Raw genomic sequence first — 27,944 nt, 5'->3', positions numbered from 1 at the left:
ATTTGATCCTTGCTTGATTCGGATGAAAGCTTGGTGTTAACTAGAGTTTCTCCACCAATCTTTGGCTTACAACATTGTTGTCGCTTTCGTAAACGAATGCAACTAAACATGGGTGGCCTCCGATTAATCACCTTGTTTCTCTACTTCCTTTTCCATCATCTTTTTCTTTTCTTCCTTTTATTTTTCTTGAATTTCCCTTCCTTCTGCAGTTTATATTTCTTCTTTTTCTATTTTGTCCTTCAGCATATGTTGATCCTTACTGGCTTCTCTTGGTGTCATAAATTTCAACTTCATTTCATGGCCATCATGCCTCAAAGGGAACGTTCATCAACATTGAGCGTTTTAAAATGAAGCCATGCCCATCTCAAAAGAAGATGACAAGAGTTCGTGGGAGCAATATCACATCATACTTCTTTCATACATTGTCCTGTACTGAATTTGATCCTTGCTTGATTCGGATGAAAGCCTTGTGGTAACTAGAGTTTCTCCACCATTCTTTGGCTTACAACATTGTTGTCGCTTTCGTAAACGAATGCAACTAAACATGGGTGGCCTCCGATTAAGCACCTTGTTTCTCTACTTCCTTTTCCATTATCTTTATCTTTTCTACCTATTCTTTTTCTTGAATTTCCCTTCCTTCTGCAGTTTATATTTCTTCTTTTTCTATTTTGTCCTTCAGCCTATGTTGATCCTTACTGGCTTCTCTTGGTGTCATAAATTTCAACTTCATTTCATGTCCCTCACGCCTCAAAGGGAACGTTCATCAACATTGAGCGTTTTAAAATGAAGCGATACCCATCTCAAAAGAAGATGACAAGAGTTCGTGGGAGCAATATCACATAATACTTCTTTCATACATTGTCCTGTACTGAATTTGATCCTTGCTTGATTCGGATGAAAGCTTGGTGTTAACTAGAGTTTCTCCACCAATCTTTGGCTTACAACATTGTTGTCGCTTTCGTAAACGAATGCAACTAAACATGGGTGGCCTCCGATTAATCACCTTGTTTCTCTACTTCCTTTTCCATCATCTTTTTCTTTTCTTCCTTTTATTTTTCTTGAATTTCCCTTCCTTCTGCAGTTTATATTTCTTCTTTTTCTATTTTGTCCTTCAGCCTATGTTGATCCTTACTGGCTTCTCTTGGTGTCATAAATTTCAACTTCATTTCATGGCCATCATGCCTCAAAGGGAACGTTCATCAACATTGAGCGTTTTAAAATGAAGCCATGCCCATCTCAAAAGAAGATGACAAGAGTTCGCGGGAGCAATATCACATCATACTTCTTTCATACATTGTCCTGTACTGAATTTGATCCTTGCTTGATTCGGATGAAAGCCTTGTGGTAACTAGAGTTTCTCCACCATTCTTTGGCTTACAACATTGTTGTCGCTTTCGTAAACGAATGCAACTAAACATGGGTGGCCTCCGATTAAGCACCTTGTTTCTCTACTTCCTTTTCCATTATCTTTATCTTTTCTACCTTTTCTTTTTCTTGAATTTCCCTTCCTTCTGCAGTTTATATTTCTTCTTTTTCTATTTTGTCCTTCAGCCTATGTTGATCCTTACTGGCTTCTCTTGGTGTCATAAATTTCAACTTCATTTCATGGCCATCATGCCTCAAAGGGAACGTTCATCAACATTGAGCGTTTTAAAATGAAGCCATGCCCATCTCAAAAGAAGATGACAAGATTTCATGGGAGCAATATCCCATAATACTTCTTTCACACATTGTCCTTTATTGAATTTGATCCATGCTTGATTCGGATGAAAGCTTGGTGGTAACTAGAGTTTCTCCACCATTCTTTGGCTTACAACATTGTTGTCGCTTTCGTAAATGAATGAAACTAAACATGGGTGGCCTTCGATTAAACACCATGTTTCTCTACTTCCTTTTCCATCATCTTTATCTTATCTTCCTTTTCTTTTTCTTCAATTTCCCTTCCTTCTGCAATTTATATTTTTTCTTTTTCTATTTTCTCCTTCAGCCTATGTTGATCCTTACTGGCTTGTCTTGGTGTCATAAATTTCAACTTCATTTCATGTCCCTCACGCCTCAAAGGGAACGTTCATCAACATTGAGCATTTTAAAATGAAGCGATACCCATCTCAAAAGAAGATGACAAGAGTTCGTGGGAGCAATATCACATAATACTTCTTTCATACATTGTCCTGTACTGAATTTGATCCTTGCTTGATTCGGATGAAAGCTTGGTGTTAACTAGAGTTTCTCCACCAATCTTTGGCTTACAACATTGTTGTCGCTTTCGTAAACGAATGCAACTAAACATGGGTGGCCTCCGATTAATCACCTTGTTTCTCTACTTCCTTTTCCATCATCTTTTTCTTTTCTTCCTTTTATTTTTCTTGAATTTCCCTTCCTTCTGCAGTTTATATTTCTTCTTTTTCTATTTTGTCCTTCAGCCTATGTTGATCCTTACTGGCTTCTCTTGGTGTCATAAATTTCAACTTCATTTCATGGCCATCATGCCTCAAAGGGAACGTTCATCAACATTGAGCGTTTTAAAATGAAGCCATGCCCATCTCAAAAGAAGATGACAAGAGTTCGTGGGAGCAATATCACATAATACTTCTTTCACACATTGTCCTGTACTGAATTTGATCCATGCTTGATTCGGATGAAAGCTTGGTGGTAACTAGAGTTTCTCCACCATTCTTTGGCTTACAACATTGTTGTCGCTTTCGTAAATGAATGAAACTAAACATGGGTGGCCTTCGATTAAACACCATGTTTCTCTACTTCCTTTTCCATCATCTTTATCTTATCTTCCTTTTCTTTTTCTTCAATTTCCCTTCCTTCTGCAATTTATATTTTTTCTTTTTCTATTTTCTCCTTCAGCCTATGTTGATCCTTACTGGCTTGTCTTGGTGTCATAAATTTCAACTTCATTTCATGTCCCTCACGCCTCAAAGGGAACGTTCATCAACATTGAGCATTTTAAAATGAAGCGATACCCATCTCAAAAGAAGATGACAAGAGTTCGTGGGAGCAATATCACATAATACTTCTTTCATACATTGTCCTGTACTGAATTTGATCCTTGCTTGATTCGGATGAAAGCTTGGTGTTAACTAGAGTTTCTCCACCAATCTTTGGCTTACAACATTGTTGTCGCTTTCGTAAACGAATGCAACTAAACATGGGTGGCCTCCGATTAATCACCTTGTTTCTCTACTTCCTTTTCCATCATCTTTTTCTTTTCTTCCTTTTATTTTTCTTGAATTTCCCTTCCTTCTGCAGTTTATATTTCTTCTTTTTCTATTTTGTCCTTCAGCCTATGTTGATCCTTACTGGCTTCTCTTGGTGTCATAAATTTCAACTTCATTTCATGGCCATCATGCCTCAAAGGGAACGTTCATCAACATTGAGCGTTTTAAAATGAAGCCATGCCCATCTCAAAAGAAGATGACAAGAGTTCGTGGGAGCAATATCACATAATACTTCTTTCACACATTGTCCTGTACTGAATTTGATCCATGCTTGATTCGGATGAAAGCTTGGTGGTAACTAGAGTTTCTCCACCATTCTTTGGCTTACAACATTGTTGTCGCTTTCGTAAACAAATGAAACTAAACATGGGTGGCGTTCGATTAAACACCTTGTTTCTCTACTTCCTTTTCCATCATCTTTATCTTTTCTTCCTTTTCTTTTTCTTCAATTTCCCTTCCTTCTGCAATTTATATTTCTTCTTTTTCTATTTTGTCCTTCAGCCTATGTTGATCCTTACTGGCTTCTCTTGGTGTCATAAATTTCAACTTCATTTCATGGCCATCATGCCTCAAAGGGAACGTTCATCAACATTGAGCGTTTTAAAATGAAGCCATGCCCATCTCAAAAGAAGATGACAAGAGTTCGTGGGAGCAATATCACATCATACTTCTTTCATACATTGTCCTGTACTGAATTTGATCCTTGCTTGATTCGGATGAAAGCTTGGTGGTAACTAGAGTTTCTCCACCATTGTTTGGCTTACAACATTGTTGTCGCTTTCGTAAACGATTGCAACTAAACATGGGTGGCCTCCGATTAAGCACCTTGTTTCTCTACTTCCTTTTCCATCATCTTTATCTTTTCTTCCTTTTCTTTTTCTTCAATTTCTCTACCTTCTGCAATTTATATTTCTTCTTTTTCTATTTTCTCCTTCAGCCTATGTTGATCCTTACTGGCTTCTCTTGGTGTCATAAATTTCATCTTCATTTCATGTCCATCATGCCTCAAAGGGAACGTTCATCAACATTGAGCGTTTTAGAATGAAGCCATGCCCATCTCAAAAGAAGATGACAAGAGTTCGTGGGAGCAATATCACATAATACTTCTTTCACACATTGTCCTGTACTGAATTTGATCCATGCTTGATTCAGATGAAAGCTTGGTGGTAACTAGAGTTTCTCCACCATTGTTTGGCTTACAACATTGTTGTCGCTTTCGTAAACGAATGCAACTAAACATGGGTGGCCTCCGATTAATCACCTTGTTTCTCTACTTCCTTTTCCATCATCTTTTTCTTTTCTTCCTTTTATTTTTCTTGAATTTCCCTTCCTTCTGCAGTTTATATTTCTTCTTTTTCTATTTTGTCCTTCAGCCTATGTTGATCCTTACTGGCTTCTCTTGGTGTCATAAATTTCAACTTCATTTCATGGCCATCATGCCTCAAAGGGAACGTTCATCAACATTGAGCGTTTTAAAATGAAGCCATGCCCATCTCAAAAGAAGATGACAAGAGTTCGTGGGAGCAATATCACATAATACTTCTTTCACACATTGTCCTGTACTGAATTTGATCCATGCTTGATTCGGATGAAAGCTTGGTGGTAACTAGAGTTTCTCCACCATTCTTTGGCTTACAACATTGTTGTCGCTTTCGTAAACAAATGAAACTAAACATGGGTGGCGTTCGATTAAACACCTTGTTTCTCTACTTCCTTTTCCATCATCTTTATCTTTTCTTCCTTTTCTTTTTCTTCAATTTCCCTTCCTTCTGCAATTTATATTTCTTCTTTTTCTATTTTGTCCTTCAGCCTATGTTGATCCTTACTGGCTTCTCTTGGTGTCATAAATTTCAACTTCATTTCATGGCCATCATGCCTCAAAGGGAACGTTCATCAACATTGAGCGTTTTAAAATGAAGCCATGCCCATCTCAAAAGAAGATGACAAGAGTTCGTGGGAGCAATATCACATAATACTTCTTTCACACATTGTCCTGTACTGAATTTGATCCATGCTTGATTCGGATGAAAGCTTGGTGGTAACTAGAGTTTCTCCACCATTCTTTGGCTTACAACATTGTTGTCGCTTTCGTAAATGAATGAAACTAAACATGGGTGGCCTTCGATTAAACACCATGTTTCTCTACTTCCTTTTCCATCATCTTTATCTTATCTTCCTTTTCTTTTTCTTCAATTTCCCTTCCTTCTGCAATTTATATTTTTTCTTTTTCTATTTTCTCCTTCAGCCTATGTTGATCCTTACTGGCTTGTCTTGGTGTCATAAATTTCAACTTCATTTCATGTCCCTCACGCCTCAAAGGGAACGTTCATCAACATTGAGCATTTTAAAATGAAGCGATACCCATCTCAAAAGAAGATGACAAGAGTTCGTGGGAGCAATATCACATAATACTTCTTTCATACATTGTCCTGTACTGAATTTGATCCTTGCTTGATTCGGATGAAAGCTTGGTGTTAACTAGAGTTTCTCCACCAATCTTTGGCTTACAACATTGTTGTCGCTTTCGTAAACGAATGCAACTAAACATGGGTGGCCTCCGATTAATCACCTTGTTTCTCTACTTCCTTTTCCATCATCTTTTTCTTTTCTTCCTTTTATTTTTCTTGAATTTCCCTTCCTTCTGCAGTTTATATTTCTTCTTTTTCTATTTTGTCCTTCAGCCTATGTTGATCCTTACTGGCTTCTCTTGGTGTCATAAATTTCAACTTCATTTCATGGCCATCATGCCTCAAAGGGAACGTTCATCAACATTGAGCGTTTTAAAATGAAGCCATGCCCATCTCAAAAGAAGATGACAAGAGTTCGTGGGAGCAATATCACATAATACTTCTTTCACACATTGTCCTGTACTGAATTTGATCCATGCTTGATTCGGATGAAAGCTTGGTGGTAACTAGAGTTTCTCCACCATTCTTTGGCTTACAACATTGTTGTCGCTTTCGTAAACAAATGAAACTAAACATGGGTGGCGTTCGATTAAACACCTTGTTTCTCTACTTCCTTTTCCATCATCTTTATCTTTTCTTCCTTTTCTTTTTCTTCAATTTCCCTTCCTTCTGCAATTTATATTTCTTCTTTTTCTATTTTGTCCTTCAGCCTATGTTGATCCTTACTGGCTTCTCTTGGTGTCATAAATTTCAACTTCATTTCATGGCCATCATGCCTCAAAGGGAACGTTCATCAACATTGAGCGTTTTAAAATGAAGCCATGCCCATCTCAAAAGAAGATGACAAGAGTTCGTGGGAGCAATATCACATCATACTTCTTTCATACATTGTCCTGTACTGAATTTGATCCTTGCTTGATTCGGATGAAAGCTTGGTGGTAACTAGAGTTTCTCCACCATTGTTTGGCTTACAACATTGTTGTCGCTTTCGTAAACGATTGCAACTAAACATGGGTGGCCTCCGATTAAGCACCTTGTTTCTCTACTTCCTTTTCCATCATCTTTATCTTTTCTTCCTTTTCTTTTTCTTCAATTTCTCTACCTTCTGCAATTTATATTTCTTCTTTTTCTATTTTCTCCTTCAGCCTATGTTGATCCTTACTGGCTTCTCTTGGTGTCATAAATTTCATCTTCATTTCATGTCCATCATGCCTCAAAGGGAACGTTCATCAACATTGAGCGTTTTAGAATGAAGCCATGCCCATCTCAAAAGAAGATGACAAGAGTTCGTGGGAGCAATATCACATAATACTTCTTTCACACATTGTCCTGTACTGAATTTGATCCATGCTTGATTCAGATGAAAGCTTGGTGGTAACTAGAGTTTCTCCACCATTGTTTGGCTTACAACATTGTTGTCGCTTTCGTAAACGAATGCAACTAAACATGGGTGGCCTCCGATTAAGCACCTTGTTTCTCTACTTCCTTTTCCATCATCTTTATCTTTTCTTCCTTTTCTTTTTCTTCAATTTCTCTACCTTCTGCAATTTATATTTCTTCTTTTTCTATTTTCTCCTTCAGCCTATGTTGATCCTTACTGGCTTCTCTTGGTGTCATAAATTTCAACTTCATTTCATGTCCATCATGCCTCAAAGGGAACGTTCATCAACATTGAGCGTTTTAAAATGAAGCCATGCCCATCTCAAAAGAAGATGACAAGAGTTCGTGGGAGCAATATCACATAATACTTCTTTCACACATTGTCCTGTACTGAATTTGATCCATGCTTGATTCGGATGAAAGCTTGGTGGTAACTAGAGTTTCTCCACCATTCTTTGGCTTACAACATTGTTGTCGCTTTCGTAAACGAATGCAACTAAACATGGGTGGCCTCCGATTAATCACCTTGTTTCTCTACTTCCTTTTCCATTATCTTTTTCTTTTCTTCCTTTTATTTTTCTTGAATTTCCCTTCCTTGTGCAGTTTATATTTCTTCTTTTTCTATTTTGTCCTTCAGCCTATGTTGATCCTTACTGGCTTCTCTTGGTGTCATAAATTTCAACTTCATTTCATGGCCATCATGCCTCAAAGGGAACGTTCATCAACATTGAGCGTTTTAAAATGAAGCCATGCCCATCTCAAAAGAAGATGACAAGAGTTCGTGGGAGCAATATCCCATAATACTTCTTTCACACATTGTCCTATACTGAATTTGATCCTTGCTTGATTCGGATGAAAGCTTGGTGGTAACTAGAGTTTCTCCACCATTCTTTGGCTTACAAAATTGTTGTCGCTTTCGTAAACGAATGAAACTAAACATGGGTGGCCTTCGATTAAGCACCTTGTTTCTCTACTTCCTTTTCCATCATCTTTATCTTTTCTTCCTTTTCTTTTTCTTCAATTTCCCTTCCTTTTGCAATTTATATTTCTTCTTTTTCTATTTTCTCCTTCAGCCTATGTTGATCCTTACTGGCTTGTCTTGGTGTCATAAATTTCAACTTCATTTCATGTCCCTCACGCCTCAAAGGGAACGTTCATCAACATTGAGCGTTTTAAAATGAAGCGATACCCACCTCAAAAGAAGATGATAAGAGTTCGTGGGAGCAATATCACATAATACTTCTTTCATACATTGTCCTGTACTGAATTTGATCCTTGCTTGATTCGGATGAAAGCTTGGTTGTAACTAGAGTTTCTCCACCATTCTTTAGCTTACAACATTGTTGTCGCTTTCGTAGACGAATGCAACTAAACATGGGTGGCCTTCGGTTAAGCACCTTGATTCTCTACTTCCTTTTCCATCATCTTTATCTTTTCTTCTTTTTCTTTTTCTTCTATTTCCTTTCCTTCTGCAGTTTATATTTCTTCTTTTTCTATTTTCTCCTTCAGCCTATGTTGATCCTTACTGACTTGTCTTGGTGTCATAAATTTCAACTTCATTTCATGTCCCTCACGCCTCAAAGGGAACGTTCATCAACATTGAGCGTTTTAAAATGAAGCCATGCCCATCTCAAAAGAAGATGACAAGAGTTCGTGGGAGCAATATCACATCATACTTCTTTCACACATTGTCCTGTACTGAATTTGATCCTTGCTTGATTCGGATGAAAGCTTGGTGTTAACTAGAGTTTCTCCACCAATCTTTGGCTTACAACATTGTTGTCACTTTCGTAAACGAATGCAACTAAACAAGGGTGGCCTTCGAATAAACACCTTATTTCTCTACTTCCTTTTCCATCATCTTTATCTTTTCTTCCTTTTCTTTTTCTTCAATTTCCCTTCCTTCTGCAATTTATATTTTTTCTTTTTCTATTTTCTCCTTCAGCCTATGTTGATCCTTACTGGCTTCTCTTGGTGTCATAAATTTCAACTTCACTTCATGGCCATCATGCCTCAAAGGGAACGTTCATCAACATTGAGCGTTTTAAAATGAAGCGATACCCATCTCAAAAGAAGATGACAAGAGTTCGTGGGAGCAATATCCCATAATACTTCTTTCATACATTGTCCTGTACTGAATTTGATCCTTGCTTGATTCGGATGAAAGCTTGGTGTTAACTAGAGTTTCTCCACCAATCTTTGGCTTACAACATTGTTGTCGCTTTCGTAAACGAATGCAACTAAACATGGGTGGCCTTCGATTAAGCACCTTGTTTCTCTACTTCCTTTTCCATCATCTTTATCTTTTCTTCCTTTTCTTTTTCTTCAATTTCCCTTCCTTTTGCAATTTATATTTCTTCTTTTTCTATTTTCTCCTTCAGCCTATGTTGATCCTTACTGGCTTGTCTTGGTGTCATAAATTTCAACTTCATTTCATGTCCCTCACGCCTCAAAGGGAACGTTCATCAACATTGAGCGTTTTAAAATGAAGCGATACCCACCTCAAAAGAAGATGACAAGAGTTCGTGGGAGCAATATCACATAATACTTCTTTCATACATTGTCCTGTACTGAATTTGATCCTTGCTTGATTCGGATGAAAGCTTGGTTGTAACTAGAGTTTCTCCACCATTCTTTAGCTTACAACATTGTTGTCGCTTTCGTAGACGAATGCAACTAAACATGGGTGGCCTTCGATTAAGCACCTTGATTCTCTTCTTCCTTTTCCATCATCTTTATCTTTTCTTCTTTTTCTTTTTCTTCTATTTCCTTTCCTTCTGCAGTTTATATTTCTTCTTTTTCTATTTTCTCCTTCAGCCTATGTTGATCCTTACTGACTTGTCTTGGTGTCATAAATTTCAACTTCATTTCATGTCCCTCATGCCTCAAAGGGAACGTTCATCAACATTGAGCGTTTTAAAATGAAGCCATGCCCATCTCAAAAGAAGATGACAAGAGTTCGTGGGAGCAATATCACATCATACTTCTTTCACACATTGTCCTGTACTGAATTTGATCCTTGCTTGATTCGGATGAAAGCTTGGTGTTAACTAGAGTTTCTCCACCAATCTTTGGCTTACAACATTGTTGTCACTTTCGTAAACGAATGCAACTAAACAAGGGTGGCCTTCGAATAAACACCTTATTTCTCTACTTCCTTTTCCATCATCTTTATCTTTTCTTCCTTTTCTTTATCTTCAATTTCCCTTCCTTCTGCAATTTATATTTTTTCTTTTTCTATTTTCTCCTTCAGCCTATGTTGATCCTTACTGGCTTGTCTTGGTGTCATAAATTTCAACTTCATTTCATGTCCCTCACGCCTCAAAGGGAACGTTCATCAACATTGAGCGTTTTAAAATGAAGCGATACCCATCTCAAAAGAAGATGACAAGAGTTCGTGGGAGCAATATCACATAATACTTCTTTCATACATTGTCCTGTACTGAATTTGATCCTTGCTTGATTCGGATGAAAGCTTGGTGTTAACTAGAGTTTCTCCACCAATCTTTGGCTTACAACATTGTTGTCGCTTTCGTAAACGAATGCAACTAAACATGGGTGGCCTCCGATTAATCACCTTGTTTCTCTACTTCCTTTTCCATCATCTTTTTCTTTTCTTCCTTTTATTTTTCTTGAATTTCCCTTCCTTCTGCAGTTTATATTTCTTCTTTTTCTATTTTGTCCTTCAGCCTATGTTGATCCTTACTGGCTTCTCTTGGTGTCATAAATTTCAACTTCATTTCATGGCCATCATGCCTCAAAGGGAACGTTCATCAACATTGAGCGTTTTAAAATGAAGCCATGCCCATCTCAAAAGAAGATGACAAGAGTTCGTGGGAGCAATATCACATAATACTTCTTTCACACATTGTCCTGTACTGAATTTGATCTATGCTTGATTCGGATGAAAGCTTGGTGGTAACTAGAGTTTCTCCACCATTCTTTGGCTTACCACATTGTTGTCGCTTTCGTAAACGAATGAAACTAAACATGGGTGGCGTTCGATTAAACACCTTGTTTCTCTACTTCCTTTTCCATCATCTTTATCTTTTCTTCCTTTTCTTTTTCTTCAATTTCCCTTCCTTCTGCAATTTATATTTCTTCTTTTTCTATTTTGTCCTTCAGCCTATGTTGATCCTTACTGGCTTCTCTTGGTGTCATAAATTTCAACTTCATTTCATGGCCATCATGCCTCAAAGGGAACGTTCATCAACATTGAGCATTTTAAAATGAAGCCATGCCCATCTCAAAAGAAGATGACAAGAGTTCGTGGGAGCAATATCACATCATACTTCTTTCATACTTTGTCCTGTACTGAATTTGATCCTTGCTTGATTCGGATGAAAGCTTGGTGGTAACTAGAGTTTCTCCACCATTGTTTGGCTTACAACATTGTTGTCGCTTTCGTAAACGAATGCAACTAAACATGGGTGGCCTCCGATTAAGCACCTTGTTTCTCTACTTCCTTTTCCATCATCTTTATCTTTTCTTCCTTTTCTTTTTCTTCAATTTCTCTACCTTCTGCAATTTATATTTCTTCTTTTTCTATTTTCTCCTTCAGCCTATGTTGATCCTTACTGGCTTCTCTTGGTGTCATAAATTTCAACTTCATTTCATGTCCATCATGCCTCAAAGGGAACGTTCATCAACATTGAGCGTTTTAGAATGAAGCCATGCCCATCTCAAAAGAAGATGACAAGAGTTCGTGGGAGCAATATCACATAATACTTCTTTCACACATTGTCCTGTACTGAATTTGATCCATGCTTGATTCGGATGAAAGCTTGGTGGTAACTAGAGTTTCTCCACCATTCTTTGGCTTACAACATTGTTGTCGCTTTCGTAAATGAATGAAACTAAACATGGGTGGCCTTCGATTAAACACCTTGTTTCTCTACTTCCTTTTCCATTATCTTTATCTTTTCTTCCTTTTCTTTTTCTTCAATTTCCCTACCTACTGCAACTTATATTTCTTCTTTTTCTATTTTCTCCTTCAGCCTATGTTGATCCTTACTGGCTTGTCTTGGTGTCATAAATTTCAACTTCATTTCATGTCCCTCACGCCTCAAAGGGAACGTTCATCAACATTGAGCGTTTTAAAATGAAGCGATACCCATCTCAAAAGAAGATGACAAGAGTTCGTGGGAGCAATATCACATAATACTTCTTTCATACATTGTCCTGTACTGAATTTGATCCTTGCTTGATTCGGATGAAAGCTTGGTGTTAACTAGAGTTTCTCCACCAATCTTTGGCTTACAACATTGTTGTCGCTTTCGTAAACGAATGCAACTAAACATGGGTGGCCTCCGATTAATCACCTTGTTTCTCTACTTCCTTTTCCATCATCTTTTTCTTTTCTTCCTTTTATTTTTCTTGAATTTCCCTTCCTTCTGCAGTTTATATTTCTTCTTTTTCTATTTTGTCCTTCAGCCTATGTTGATCCTTACTGGCTTCTCTTGGTGTCATAAATTTCAACTTCATTTCATGGCCATCATGCCTCAAAGGGAACGTTCATCAACATTGAGCGTTTTAAAATGAAGCCATGCCCATCTCAAAAGAAGATGACAAGAGTTCGTGGGAGCAATATCACATCATACTTCTTTCATACATTGTCCTGTACTGAATTTGATCCTTGCTTGATTCGGATGAAAGCCTTGTGGTAACTAGAGTTTCTCCACCATTCTTTGGCTTACAACATTGTTGTCGCTTTCGTAAACGAATGCAACTAAACATGGGTGGCCTCCGATTAAGCACCTTGTTTCTCTACTTCCTTTTCCATTATCTTTATCTTTTCTACCTTTTCTTTTTCTTGAATTTCCCTTCCTTCTGCAGTTTATATTTCTTCTTTTTCTATTTTCTCCTTCAGCCTATGTTGATCCTTACTGGCTTCTCTTGGTGTCATAAATTTCAACTTCATTTCATGGCCATCATGCCTCAAAGGGAACGTTCATCAACATTGAGCGTTTTAAAATGAAGCCATGCCCATCTCAAAAGAAGATGACAAGATTTCATGGGAGCAATATCACATCATACTTCTTTCACACATTGTCCTTTATTGAATTTGATCCATGCTTGATTCGGATGAAAGCTTGGTGGTAACTAGAGTTTCTCCACCATTCTTTGGCTTACAACATTGTTGTCGCTTTCGTAAATGAATGAAACTAAACATGGGTGGCCTTCGATTAAACACCTTGTTTCTCTACTTCCTTTTCCATCATCTTTATCTTTTCTTCCTTTTCTTTTTCTTCAATTTCCCTTCCTTCTGCAATTTATATTTTTTCTTTTTCTATTTTCTCCTTCAGCCTATGTTGATCCTTACTGGCTTGTCTTGGTGTCATAAATTTCAACTTCATTTCATGTCCCTCACGCCTCAAAGGGAACGTTCATCAACATTGAGCGTTTTAAAATGAAGCGATACCCATCTCAAAAGAAGATGACAAGAGTTCGTGGGAGCAATATCACATAATACTTCTTTCATACATTGTCCTGTACTGAATTTGATCCTTGCTTGATTCGGATGAAAGCTTGGTGTTAACTAGAGTTTCTCCACCAATCTTTGGCTTACAACATTGTTGTCGCTTTCGTAAACGAATGCAACTAAACATGGGTGGCCTCCGATTAATCACCTTGTTTCTCTACTTCCTTTTCCATCATCTTTTTCTTTTCTTCCTTTTATTTTTCTTGAATTTCCCTTCCTTCTGCAGTTTATATTTCTTCTTTTTCTATTTTGTCCTTCAGCCTATGTTGATCCTTACTGGCTTCTCTTGGTGTCATAAATTTCAACTTCATTTCATGGCCATCATGCCTCAAAGGGAACGTTCATCAACATTGAGCGTTTTAAAATGAAGCCATGCCCATCTCAAAAGAAGATGACAAGAGTTCGTGGGAGCAATATCACATAATACTTCTTTCACACATTGTCCTGTACTGAATTTGATCTATGCTTGATTCGGATGAAAGCTTGGTGGTAACTAGAGTTTCTCCACCATTCTTTGGCTTACCACATTGTTGTCGCTTTCGTAAACGAATGAAACTAAACATGGGTGGCGTTCGATTAAACACCTTGTTTCTCTACTTCCTTTTCCATCATCTTTATCTTTTCTTCCTTTTCTTTTTCTTCAATTTCCCTTCCTTCTGCAATTTATATTTCTTCTTTTTCTATTTTGTCCTTCAGCCTATGTTGATCCTTACTGGCTTCTCTTGGTGTCATAAATTTCAACTTCATTTCATGGCCATCATGCCTCAAAGGGAACGTTCATCAACATTGAGCATTTTAAAATGAAGCCATGCCCATCTCAAAAGAAGATGACAAGAGTTCGTGGGAGCAATATCACATCATACTTCTTTCATACTTTGTCCTGTACTGAATTTGATCCTTGCTTGATTCGGATGAAAGCTTGGTGGTAACTAGAGTTTCTCCACCATTGTTTGGCTTACAACATTGTTGTCGCTTTCGTAAACGAATGCAACTAAACATGGGTGGCCTCCGATTAAGCACCTTGTTTCTCTACTTCCTTTTCCATCATCTTTATCTTTTCTTCCTTTTCTTTTTCTTCAATTTCTCTACCTTCTGCAATTTATATTTCTTCTTTTTCTATTTTCTCCTTCAGCCTATGTTGATCCTTACTGGCTTCTCTTGGTGTCATAAATTTCAACTTCATTTCATGTCCATCATGCCTCAAAGGGAACGTTCATCAACATTGAGCGTTTTAGAATGAAGCCATGCCCATCTCAAAAGAAGATGACAAGAGTTCGTGGGAGCAATATCACATAATACTTCTTTCACACATTGTCCTGTACTGAATTTGATCCATGCTTGATTCGGATGAAAGCTTGGTGGTAACTAGAGTTTCTCCACCATTCTTTGGCTTACAACATTGTTGTCGCTTTCGTAAATGAATGAAACTAAACATGGGTGGCCTTCGATTAAACACCTTGTTTCTCTACTTCCTTTTCCATTATCTTTATCTTTTCTTCCTTTTCTTTTTCTTCAATTTCCCTACCTACTGCAACTTATATTTCTTCTTTTTCTATTTTCTCCTTCAGCCTATGTTGATCCTTACTGGCTTGTCTTGGTGTCATAAATTTCAACTTCATTTCATGTCCCTCACGCCTCAAAGGGAACGTTCATCAACATTGAGCGTTTTAAAATGAAGCGATACCCATCTCAAAAGAAGATGACAAGAGTTCGTGGGAGCAATATCACATAATACTTCTTTCATACATTGTCCTGTACTGAATTTGATCCTTGCTTGATTCGGATGAAAGCTTGGTGTTAACTAGAGTTTCTCCACCAATCTTTGGCTTACAACATTGTTGTCGCTTTCGTAAACGAATGCAACTAAACATGGGTGGCCTCCGATTAATCACCTTGTTTCTCTACTTCCTTTTCCATCATCTTTTTCTTTTCTTCCTTTTATTTTTCTTGAATTTCCCTTCCTTCTGCAGTTTATATTTCTTCTTTTTCTATTTTGTCCTTCAGCCTATGTTGATCCTTACTGGCTTCTCTTGGTGTCATAAATTTCAACTTCATTTCATGGCCATCATGCCTCAAAGGGAACGTTCATCAACATTGAGCGTTTTAAAATGAAGCCATGCCCATCTCAAAAGAAGATGACAAGAGTTCGTGGGAGCAATATCACATCATACTTCTTTCATACATTGTCCTGTACTGAATTTGATCCTTGCTTGATTCGGATGAAAGCCTTGTGGTAACTAGAGTTTCTCCACCATTCTTTGGCTTACAACATTGTTGTCGCTTTCGTAAACGAATGCAACTAAACATGGGTGGCCTCCGATTAAGCACCTTGTTTCTCTACTTCCTTTTCCATTATCTTTATCTTTTCTACCTTTTCTTTTTCTTGAATTTCCCTTCCTTCTGCAGTTTATATTTCTTCTTTTTCTATTTTCTCCTTCAGCCTATGTTGATCCTTACTGGCTTCTCTTGGTGTCATAAATTTCAACTTCATTTCATGGCCATCATGCCTCAAAGGGAACGTTCATCAACATTGAGCGTTTTAAAATGAAGCCATGCCCATCTCAAAAGAAGATGACAAGATTTCATGGGAGCAATATCACATCATACTTCTTTCACACATTGTCCTTTATTGAATTTGATCCATGCTTGATTCGGATGAAAGCTTGGTGGTAACTAGAGTTTCTCCACCATTCTTTGGCTTACAACATTGTTGTCGCTTTCGTAAATGAATGAAACTAAACATGGGTGGCCTTCGATTAAACACCTTGTTTCTCTACTTCCTTTTCCATCATCTTTATCTTTTCTTCCTTTTCTTTTTCTTCAATTTCCCTTCCTTCTGCAATTTATATTTTTTCTTTTTCTATTTTCTCCTTCAGCCTATGTTGATCCTTACTGGCTTGTCTTGGTGTCATAAATTTCAACTTCATTTCATGTCCCTCACGCCTCAAAGGGAACGTTCATCAACATTGAGCGTTTTAAAATGAAGCGATACCCATCTCAAAAGAAGATGACAAGAGTTCGTGGGAGCAATATCACATAATACTTCTTTCATACATTGTCCTGTACTGAATTTGATCCTTGCTTGATTCGGATGAAAGCTTGGTGTTAACTAGAGTTTCTCCACCAATCTTTGGCTTACAACATTGTTGTCGCTTTCGTAAACGAATGCAACTAAACATGGGTGGCCTCCGATTAATCACCTTGTTTCTCTACTTCCTTTTCCATCATCTTTTTCTTTTCTTCCTTTTATTTTTCTTGAATTTCCCTTCCTTCTGCAGTTTATATTTCTTCTTTTTCTATTTTGTCCTTCAGCCTATGTTGATCCTTACTGGCTTCTCTTGGTGTCATAAATTTCAACTTCATTTCATGGCCATCATGCCTCAAAGGGAACGTTCATCAACATTGAGCGTTTTAAAATGAAGCCATGCCCATCTCAAAAGAAGATGACAAGAGTTCGTGGGAGCAATATCACATAATACTTCTTTCACACATTGTCCTGTACTGAATTTGATCCATGCTTGATTCGGATGAAAGCTTGGTGGTAACTAGAGTTTCTCCACCATTCTTTGGCTTACAACATTGTTGTCGCTTTCGTAAACGAATGAAACTAAACATGGGTGGCGTTCGATTAAACACCTTGTTTCTCTACTTCCTTTTCCATCATCTTTATCTTTTCTTCCTTTTCTTTTTCTTGAATTTCCCTTCCTTCTGCAATTTATATTTCTTCTTTTTCTATTTTGTCCTTCAGCCTATGTTGATCCTTACTGGCTTCTCTTGGTGTCATAAATTTCAACTTCATTTCATGGCCATCATGCCTCAAAGGGAACGTTCATCAACATTGAGCGTTTTAAAATGAAGCCATGCCCATCTCAAAAGAAGATGACAAGAGTTCGTGGGAGCAATATCACATCATACTTCTTTCATACATTGTCCTGTACTGAATTTGATCCATGCTTGATTCGGATGAAAGCTTGGTGGTAACTAGAGTTTCTCCACCATTGTTTGGCTTACAACATTGTTGTCGCTTTCGTAAACGAATGCAACTAAACATGGGTGGCCTCCGATTAAGCACCTTGTTTCTCTACTTCCTTTTCCATCATCTTTATGTTTTCTTCCTTTTCTTTTTCTTCAATTTCTCTACCTTCTGCAATTTATATTTCTTCTTTTTCTATTTTCTCCTTCAGCCTATGTTGATCCTTACTGGCTTCTCTTGGTGTCATAAATTTCAACTTCATTTCATGTCCATCATGCCTCAAAGGGAACGTTCATCAACATTGAGCGTTTTAAAATGAAGCCATGCCCATCTCAAAAGAAGATGACAAGAGTTCGTGGGAGCAATATCACATAATACTTCTTTCACACATTGTCCTGTACTGAATTTGATCCATGCTTGATTCGGATGAAAGCTTGGTGGTAACTAGAGTTTCTCCACCATTCTTTGGCTTACAACATTGTTGTCGCTTTCGTAAATGAATGAAACTAAACATGGGTGGCCTTCGATTAAACACCTTGTTTCTCTACTTCCTTTTCCATCATCTTTATCTTTTCTTCCTTTTCTTTTTCTTCAATTTCCCTTCCTTCTGCAATTTATATTTTTTCTTTTTCTATTTTCTCCTTCAGCCTGTGTTGATCCTTACTGGCTTGTCTTGGTGTCATAAATTTCAACTTCATTTCATGTCCCTCACGCCTCAAAGGGAACGTTCATCAACATTGAGCGTTTTAAAATGAAGCGATACCCATCTCAAAAGAAGATGACAAGAGTTCGTGGGAGCAATATCACATAATACTTCTTTCATACATTGTCCTGTACTGAATTTGATCCTTGCTTGATTCGGATGAAAGCTTGGTGTTAACTAGAGTTTCTCCACCAATCTTTGGCTTACAACATTGTTGTCGCTTTCGTAAACGAATGCAACTAAACATGGGTGGCCTCCGATTAATCACCTTGTTTCTCTACTTCCTTTTCCATCATCTTTTTCTTTTCTTCCTTTTATTTTTCTTGAATTTCCCTTCCTTCTGCAGTTTATATTTCTTCTTTTTCTATTTTGTCCTTCAGCCTATGTTGATCCTTACTGGCTTCTCTTGGTGTCATAAATTTCAACTTCATTTCATGGCCATCATGCCTCAAAGGGAACGTTCATCAACATTGAGCGTTTTAAAATGAAGCCATGCCCATCTCAAAAGAAGATGACAAGAGTTCGTGGGAGCAATATCACATCATACTTCTTTCATACATTGTCCTGTACTGAATTTGATCCTTGCTTGATTCGGATGAAAGCCTTGTGGTAACTAGAGTTTCTCCACCATTCTTTGGCTTACAACATTGTTGTCGCTTTCGTAAACGAATGCAACTAAACATGGGTGGCCTCCGATTAAGCACCTTGTTTCTCTACTTCCTTTTCCATTATCTTTATCTTTTCTACCTTTTCTTTTTCTTGAATTTCCCTTCCTTCTGCAGTTTATATTTCTTCTTTTTCTATTTTCTCCTTCAGCCTATGTTGATCCTTACTGGCTTCTCTTGGTGTCATAAATTTCAACTTCATTTCATGGCCATCATGCCTCAAAGGGAACGTTCATCAACATTGAGCGTTTTAAAATGAAGCCATGCCCATCTCAAAAGAAGATGACAAGATTTCATGGGAGCAATATCCCATAATACTTCTTTCACACATTGTCCTTTATTGAATTTGATCCATGCTTGATTCGGATGAAAGCTTGGTGGTAACTAGAGTTTCTCCACCATTCTTTGGCTTACAACATTGTTGTCGCTTTCGTAAATGAATGAAACTAAACATGGGTGGCCTCCGATTAAACACCTTGTTTCTCTACTTCCTTTTCCATCATCTTTATCTTTTCTTCCTTTTCTTTTTCTTCAATTTCCCTTCCTTCTGCAATTTATATTTCTTCTTTTTCTATTTTCTCCTTCAGCCTGTGTTGATCCTTACTGGCTTGTCTTGGTGTCATAAATTTCAACTTCATTTCATGTCCCTCACGCCTCAAAGGGAACGTTCATCAACATTGAGCGTTTTAAAATGAAGCGATACCCATCTCAAAAGAAGATGACAAGAGTTCGTGGGAGCAATATCACATAATACTTCTTTCATACATTGTCCTGTACTGAATTTGATCCTTGCTTGATTCGGATGAAAGCTTGGTGTTAACTAGAGTTTCTCCACCAATCTTTGGCTTACAACATTGTTGTCGCTTTCGTAAACGAATGCAACTAAACATGGGTGGCCTCCGATTAATCACCTTGTTTCTCTACTTCCTTTTCCATCATCTTTTTCTTTTCTTCCTTTTATTTTTCTTGAATTTCCCTTCCTTCTGCAGTTTATATTTCTTCTTTTTCTATTTTGTCCTTCAGCCTATGTTGATCCTTACTGGCTTCTCTTGGTGTCATAAATTTCAACTTCATTTCATGGCCATCATGCCTCAAAGGGAACGTTCATCAACATTGAGCGTTTTAAAATGAAGCCATGCCCATCTCAAAAGAAGATGACAAGAGTTCGTGGGAGCAATATCACATCATACTTCTTTCATACATTGTCCTGTACTGAATTTGATCCTTGCTTGATTCGGATGAAAGCCTTGTGGTAACTAGAGTTTCTCCACCATTCTTTGGCTTACAACATTGTTGTCGCTTTCGTAAACGAATGCAACTAAACATGGGTGGCCTCCGATTAAGCACCTTGTTTCTCTACTTCCTTTTCCATTATCTTTATCTTTTCTACCTTTTCTTTTTCTTGAATTTCCCTTCCTTCTGCAGTTTATATTTCTTCTTTTTCTATTTTCTCCTTCAGCCTATGTTGATCCTTACTGGCTTCTCTTGGTGTCATAAATTTCAACTTCATTTCATGGCCATCATGCCTCAAAGGGAACGTTCATCAACATTGAGCGTTTTAAAATGAAGCCATGCCCATCTCAAAAGAAGATGACAAGATTTCATGGGAGCAATATCCCATAATACTTCTTTCACACATTGTCCTTTATTGAATTTGATCCATGCTTGATTCGGATGAAAGCTTGGTGGTAACTAGAGTTTCTCCACCATTCTTTGGCTTACAACATTGTTGTCGCTTTCGTAAATGAATGAAACTAAACATGGGTGGCCTCCGATTAAACACCTTGTTTCTCTACTTCCTTTTCCATCATCTTTATCTTTTCTTCCTTTTCTTTTTCTTCAATTTCCCTTCCTTCTGCAATTTATATTTCTTCTTTTTCTATTTTCTCCTTCAGCCTATGTTGATCCTTACTGGCTTCTCTTGGTGTCATAAATTTCAACTTCATTTCATGTCCCTCACGCCTCAAAGGGAACGTTCATCAACATTGAGCGTTTTAAAATGAAGCGATACCCATCTCAAAAGAAGATGACAAGAGTTCGTGGGAGCAATATCACATAATACTTCTTTCACACATTGTCCTGTACTGAATTTGATCCATGCTTGATTCGGATGAAAGCTTGGTGGTAACTAGAGTTTCTCCACCATTCTTTGGCTTACAACATTGTTGTCGCTTTCGTAAACGAATGAAACTAAACATGGGTGGCGTTCGATTAAACACCTTGTTTCTCTACTTCTTTTTCCATCATCTTTATCTTTTTTTCCTTTTCTTTTTCTTCAATTTCCCTTCCTTCTGCAATTTATATTTCTTCTTTTTCTATTTTCTCCTTCAGCCTATGTTGATCCTTACTGGCTTCTCTTGGTGTCATAAATTTCAACTTCATTTCATGTCCCTCACGCCTCAAAGGGAACGTTCATCAACATTGAGCGTTTTAAAATGAAGCCATGCCCATCTCAAAAGAAGATGACAAGAGTTCGTGGGAGCAATATCACATCATACTTCTTTCATACATTGTCCTGTACTGAATTTGATCCTTGCTTGATTCGGATGAAAGCCTTGTGGTAACTAGAGTTTCTCCACCATTCTTTGGCTTACAACATTGTTGTCGCTTTCGTAAACGAATGCAACTAAACATGGGTGGCCTCCGATTAAGCACCTTGTTTCTCTACTTCCTTTTCCATTATCTTTATCTTTTCTTCCTTTTCTTTTTCTTCAATTTCCCTACCTTCTGCAACTTATATTTCTTCTTTTTCTATTTTCTCCTTCAGCCTATGTTGATCCTTACTGGCTTGTCTTGGTGTCATAAATTTCAACTTCATTTCATGTCCATCATGCCTCAAAGGGAACGTTCATCAACATTGAGCGATTTAAAATGAAGCCATGCCCATCTCAAAAGAAGATGACAAGATTTCATGGGAGCAATATCCCATAATACTTCTTTCACACATTGTCCTTTATTGAATTTGATCCTTGCTTGATTCGGATGAAAGCTTGGTGGTAACTAGAGTTTCTCCACCATTCTTTGGCTTACAACATTGTTGTCGCTTTCGTAAACGAATGAAACTAAACATGGGTGGCGTTCGATTAAACACCTTGTTTCTCTACTTCCTTTTCCATCATCTTTATCTTTTCTTCCTTTTCTTTTTCTTCAATTTCCCTTCCTTCTGCAATTTATATTTCTTCTTTTTCTATTTTCTCCTTCAGCCTATGTTGATCCTTACTGGCTTCTCTTGGTGTCATAAATTTCAACTTCATTTCATGTCCCTCACGCCTCAAAGGGAACGTTCATCAACATTGAGCGTTTTAAAATGAAGCGATACCCATCTCAAAAGAAGATGACAAGAGTTCGTGGGAGCAATATCACATAATACTTCTTTCATACATTGTCCTGTACTGAATTTGATCCTTGCTTGATTCGGATGAAAGCTTGGATGGTAACAAGAGTTTTCCACCAATCTTTGGCTTACAACATTGTTGTCGCTTTCGTAAACGAATGAAACTAAACATGGGTGGCCTTCGATTAAACACCTTGTTTCTCTACTTCCTTTTCCATCATCTTTATCTTTTCTTCCTTTTCTTTTTCTTCAATTTCCCTTCCTTCTGCAATTTATATTTCTTCTTTTTCTATTTTCTCCTTCAGCCTATGTTTATCCTAACTTGCTTCTCTTGGTGTCATAAATTTCAACTTCATTTCGTGTCCATCATGCCTCAAAGGGAACGTTCATCAACATTGAGCGTTTTAAAATGAAGCCATGCCCATCTCAAAAGAAGATGACAAGAGTTCGTGGGAGCAATATCACATAATACTTCTTTCATACATTGTCCTGTACTGAATTTGATCCTTGCTTGATTCGGATGAAAGCTTGGTGGTAACTAGAGTTTCTCCACCATTCTTTGGCTTACAACATTGTTGTCGCTTTCGTAAACGAATGAAACTAAACATGGGTGGCGTTCGATTAAACACCTTGTTTCTCTACTTCCTTTTCCATCATCTTTATCTTTTCTTCCTTTTCTTTTTCTTCAATTTCCCTTCCTTCTGCAATTTATATTTCTTCTTTTTCTATTTTCTCCTTCAGCCTATGTTGATCCTTACTGGCTTGTCTTGGTGTCATAAATTTCAACTTCATTTCATGTCCCTCACGCCTCAAAGGGAACGTTCATCAACATTGAGCGTTTTAAAATGAAGCGATACCCATCTCAAAAGAAGATGACAAGAGTTCGTGGGAGCAATATCACATAATACTTCTTTCATACATTGTCCTGTACTGAATTTGATCCTTGCTTGATTCGGATGAAAGCTTGGATGGTAACTAGAGTTTTCCACCAATCTTTGGCTTACAACATTGTTGTCGCTTTCGTAAACGAATGAAACTAAACATGGGTGGCCTTCGATTAAACACCTTGTTTCTCTACTTCCTTTTCCATCATCTTTATCTTTTCTTCCTTTTCTTTTTCTTCAATTTCCCTTCCTTCTGCAATTTATATTTTTTCTTTTTCTATTTTCTCCTTCAGCCTATGTTGATCCTTACTGGCTTGTCTTGGTGTCATAAATTTCAACTTCATTTCATGTCCCTCACGCCTCAAAGGGAACGTTCATCAACATTGAGCGTTTTAAAATGAAGCGATACCCATCTCAAAAGAAGATGACAAGAGTTCGTGGGAGCAATATCACATAATACTTCTTTCATACATTGTCCTGTACTGAATTTGATCCTTGCTTGATTCGGATGAAAGCTTGGTGTTAACTAGAGTTTCTCCACCAATCTTTGGCTTACAACATTGTTGTCGCTTTCGTAAACGAATGCAACTAAACATGGGTGGCCTCCGATTAATCACCTTGTTTCTCTACTTCCTTTTCCATCATCTTTTTCTTTTCTTCCTTTTATTTTTCTTGAATTTCCCTTCCTTCTGCAGTTTATATTTCTTCTTTTTCTATTTTGTCCTTCAGCCTATGTTGATCCTTACTGGCTTCTCTTGGTGTCATAAATTTCAACTTCATTTCATGGCCATCATGCCTCAAAGGGAACGTTCATCAACATTGAGCGTTTTAAAATGAAGCCATGCCCATCTCAAAAGAAGATGACAAGAGTTCGTGGGAGCAATATCACATAATACTTCTTTCACACATTGTCCTGTACTGAATTTGATCCATGCTTGATTCGGATGAAAGCTTGGTGGTAACTAGAGTTTCTCCACCATTCTTTGGCTTACAACATTGTTGTCGCTTTCGTAAACGAATGAAACTAAACATGGGTGGCGTTCGATTAAACACCTTGTTTCTCTACTTCCTTTTCCATCATCTTTATCTTTTCTTCCTTTTCTTTTTCTTGAATTTCCCTTCCTTCTGCAATTTATATTTCTTCTTTTTCTATTTTGTCCTTCAGCCTATGTTGATCCTTACTGGCTTCTCTTGGTGTCATAAATTTCAACTTCATTTCATGGCCATCATGCCTCAAAGGGAACGTTCATCAACATTGAGCGTTTTAAAATGAAGCCATGCCCATCTCAAAAGAAGATGACAAGAGTTCGTGGGAGCAATATCACATCATACTTCTTTCATACATTGTCCTGTACTGAATTTGATCCATGCTTGATTCGGATGAAAGCTTGGTGGTAACTAGAGTTTCTCCACCATTGTTTGGCTTACAACATTGTTGTCGCTTTCGTAAACGAATGCAACTAAACATGGGTGGCCTCCGATTAAGCACCTTGTTTCTCTACTTCCTTTTCCATCATCTTTATGTTTTCTTCCTTTTCTTTTTCTTCAATTTCTCTACCTTCTGCAATTTATATTTCTTCTTTTTCTATTTTCTCCTTCAGCCTATGTTGATCCTTACTGGCTTCTCTTGGTGTCATAAATTTCAACTTCATTTCATGTCCATCATGCCTCAAAGGGAACGTTCATCAACATTGAGCGTTTTAAAATGAAGCCATGCCCATCTCAAAAGAAGATGACAAGAGTTCGTGGGAGCAATATCACATAATACTTCTTTCACACATTGTCCTGTACTGAATTTGATCCATGCTTGATTCGGATGAAAGCTTGGTGGTAACTAGAGTTTCTCCACCATTCTTTGGCTTACAACATTGTTGTCGCTTTCGTAAATGAATGAAACTAAACATGGGTGGCCTTCGATTAAACACCTTGTTTCTCTACTTCCTTTTCCATCATCTTTATCTTTTCTTCCTTTTCTTTTTCTTCAATTTCCCTTCCTTCTGCAATTTATATTTTTTCTTTTTCTATTTTCTCCTTCAGCCTGTGTTGATCCTTACTGGCTTGTCTTGGTGTCATAAATTTCAACTTCATTTCATGTCCCTCACGCCTCAAAGGGAACGTTCATCAACATTGAGCGTTTTAAAATGAAGCGATACCCATCTCAAAAGAAGATGACAAGAGTTCGTGGGAGCAATATCACATAATACTTCTTTCATACATTGTCCTGTACTGAATTTGATCCTTGCTTGATTCGGATGAAAGCTTGGTGTTAACTAGAGTTTCTCCACCAATCTTTGGCTTACAACATTGTTGTCGCTTTCGTAAACGAATGCAACTAAACATGGGTGGCCTCCGATTAATCACCTTGTTTCTCTACTTCCTTTTCCATCATCTTTTTCTTTTCTTCCTTTTATTTTTCTTGAATTTCCCTTCCTTCTGCAGTTTATATTTCTTCTTTTTCTATTTTGTCCTTCAGCCTATGTTGATCCTTACTGGCTTCTCTTGGTGTCATAAATTTCAACTTCATTTCATGGCCATCATGCCTCAAAGGGAACGTTCATCAACATTGAGCGTTTTAAAATGAAGCCATGCCCATCTCAAAAGAAGATGACAAGAGTTCGTGGGAGCAATATCACATCATACTTCTTTCATACATTGTCCTGTACTGAATTTGATCCTTGCTTGATTCGGATGAAAGCCTTGTGGTAACTAGAGTTTCTCCACCATTCTTTGGCTTACAACATTGTTGTCGCTTTCGTAAACGAATGCAACTAAACATGGGTGGCCTCCGATTAAGCACCTTGTTTCTCTACTTCCTTTTCCATTATCTTTATCTTTTCTACCTTTTCTTTTTCTTGAATTTCCCTTCCTTCTGCAGTTTATATTTCTTCTTTTTCTATTTTCTCCTTCAGCCTATGTTGATCCTTACTGGCTTCTCTTGGTGTCATAAATTTCAACTTCATTTCATGGCCATCATGCCTCAAAGGGAACGTTCATCAACATTGAGCGTTTTAAAATGAAGCCATGCCCATCTCAAAAGAAGATGACAAGATTTCATGGGAGCAATATCCCATAATACTTCTTTCACACATTGTCCTTTATTGAATTTGATCCATGCTTGATTCGGATGAAAGCTTGGTGGTAACTAGAGTTTCTCCACCATTCTTTGGCTTACAACATTGTTGTCGCTTTCGTAAATGAATGAAACTAAACATGGGTGGCCTCCGATTAAACACCTTGTTTCTCTACTTCCTTTTCCATCATCTTTATCTTTTCTTCCTTTTCTTTTTCTTCAATTTCCCTTCCTTCTGCAATTTATATTTCTTCTTTTTCTATTTTCTCCTTCAGCCTGTGTTGATCCTTACTGGCTTGTCTTGGTGTCATAAATTTCAACTTCATTTCATGTCCCTCACGCCTCAAAGGGAACGTTCATCAACATTGAGCGTTTTAAAATGAAGCGATACCCATCTCAAAAGAAGATGACAAGAGTTCGTGGGAGCAATATCACATAATACTTCTTTCATACATTGTCCTGTACTGAATTTGATCCTTGCTTGATTCGGATGAAAGCTTGGTGTTAACTAGAGTTTCTCCACCAATCTTTGGCTTACAACATTGTTGTCGCTTTCGTAAACGAATGCAACTAAACATGGGTGGCCTCCGATTAATCACCTTGTTTCTCTACTTCCTTTTCCATCATCTTTTTCTTTTCTTCCTTTTATTTTTCTTGAATTTCCCTTCCTTCTGCAGTTTATATTTCTTCTTTTTCTATTTTGTCCTTCAGCCTATGTTGATCCTTACTGGCTTCTCTTGGTGTCATAAATTTCAACTTCATTTCATGGCCATCATGCCTCAAAGGGAACGTTCATCAACATTGAGCGTTTTAAAATGAAGCCATGCCCATCTCAAAAGAAGATGACAAGAGTTCGTGGGAGCAATATCACATCATACTTCTTTCATACATTGTCCTGTACTGAATTTGATCCTTGCTTGATTCGGATGAAAGCCTTGTGGTAACTAGAGTTTCTCCACCATTCTTTGGCTTACAACATTGTTGTCGCTTTCGTAAACGAATGCAACTAAACATGGGTGGCCTCCGATTAAGCACCTTGTTTCTCTACTTCCTTTTCCATTATCTTTATCTTTTCTACCTTTTCTTTTTCTTGAATTTCCCTTCCTTCTGCAGTTTATATTTCTTCTTTTTCTATTTTCTCCTTCAGCCTATGTTGATCCTTACTGGCTTCTCTTGGTGTCATAAATTTCAACTTCATTTCATGGCCATCATGCCTCAAAGGGAACGTTCATCAACATTGAGCGTTTTAAAATGAAGCCATGCCCATCTCAAAAGAAGATGACAAGATTTCATGGGAGCAATATCCCATAATACTTCTTTCACACATTGTCCTTTATTGAATTTGATCCATGCTTGATTCGGATGAAAGCTTGGTGGTAACTAGAGTTTCTCCACCATTCTTTGGCTTACAACATTGTTGTCGCTTTCGTAAATGAATGAAACTAAACATGGGTGGCCTCCGATTAAACACCTTGTTTCTCTACTTCCTTTTCCATCATCTTTATCTTTTCTTCCTTTTCTTTTTCTTCAATTTCCCTTCCTTCTGCAATTTATATTTCTTCTTTTTCTATTTTCTCCTTCAGCCTATGTTGATCCTTACTGGCTTCTCTTGGTGTCATAAATTTCAACTTCATTTCATGTCCCTCACGCCTCAAAGGGAACGTTCATCAACATTGAGCGTTTTAAAATGAAGCGATACCCATCTCAAAAGAAGATGACAAGAGTTCGTGGGAGCAATATCACATAATACTTCTTTCACACATTGTCCTGTACTGAATTTGATCCATGCTTGATTCGGATGAAAGCTTGGTGGTAA

This window comes from Vigna unguiculata, chromosome 4 (genome assembly GCF_037176805.1).
Source record: "Vigna unguiculata cultivar grain cowpea cultivar isolate G323 ecotype 2 chromosome 4, ASM3717680v1, whole genome shotgun sequence".
Taxonomy (NCBI): domain Eukaryota; kingdom Viridiplantae; phylum Streptophyta; class Magnoliopsida; order Fabales; family Fabaceae; genus Vigna; species Vigna unguiculata.
Note: the sequence above shows the minus strand (reverse complement) of the source record.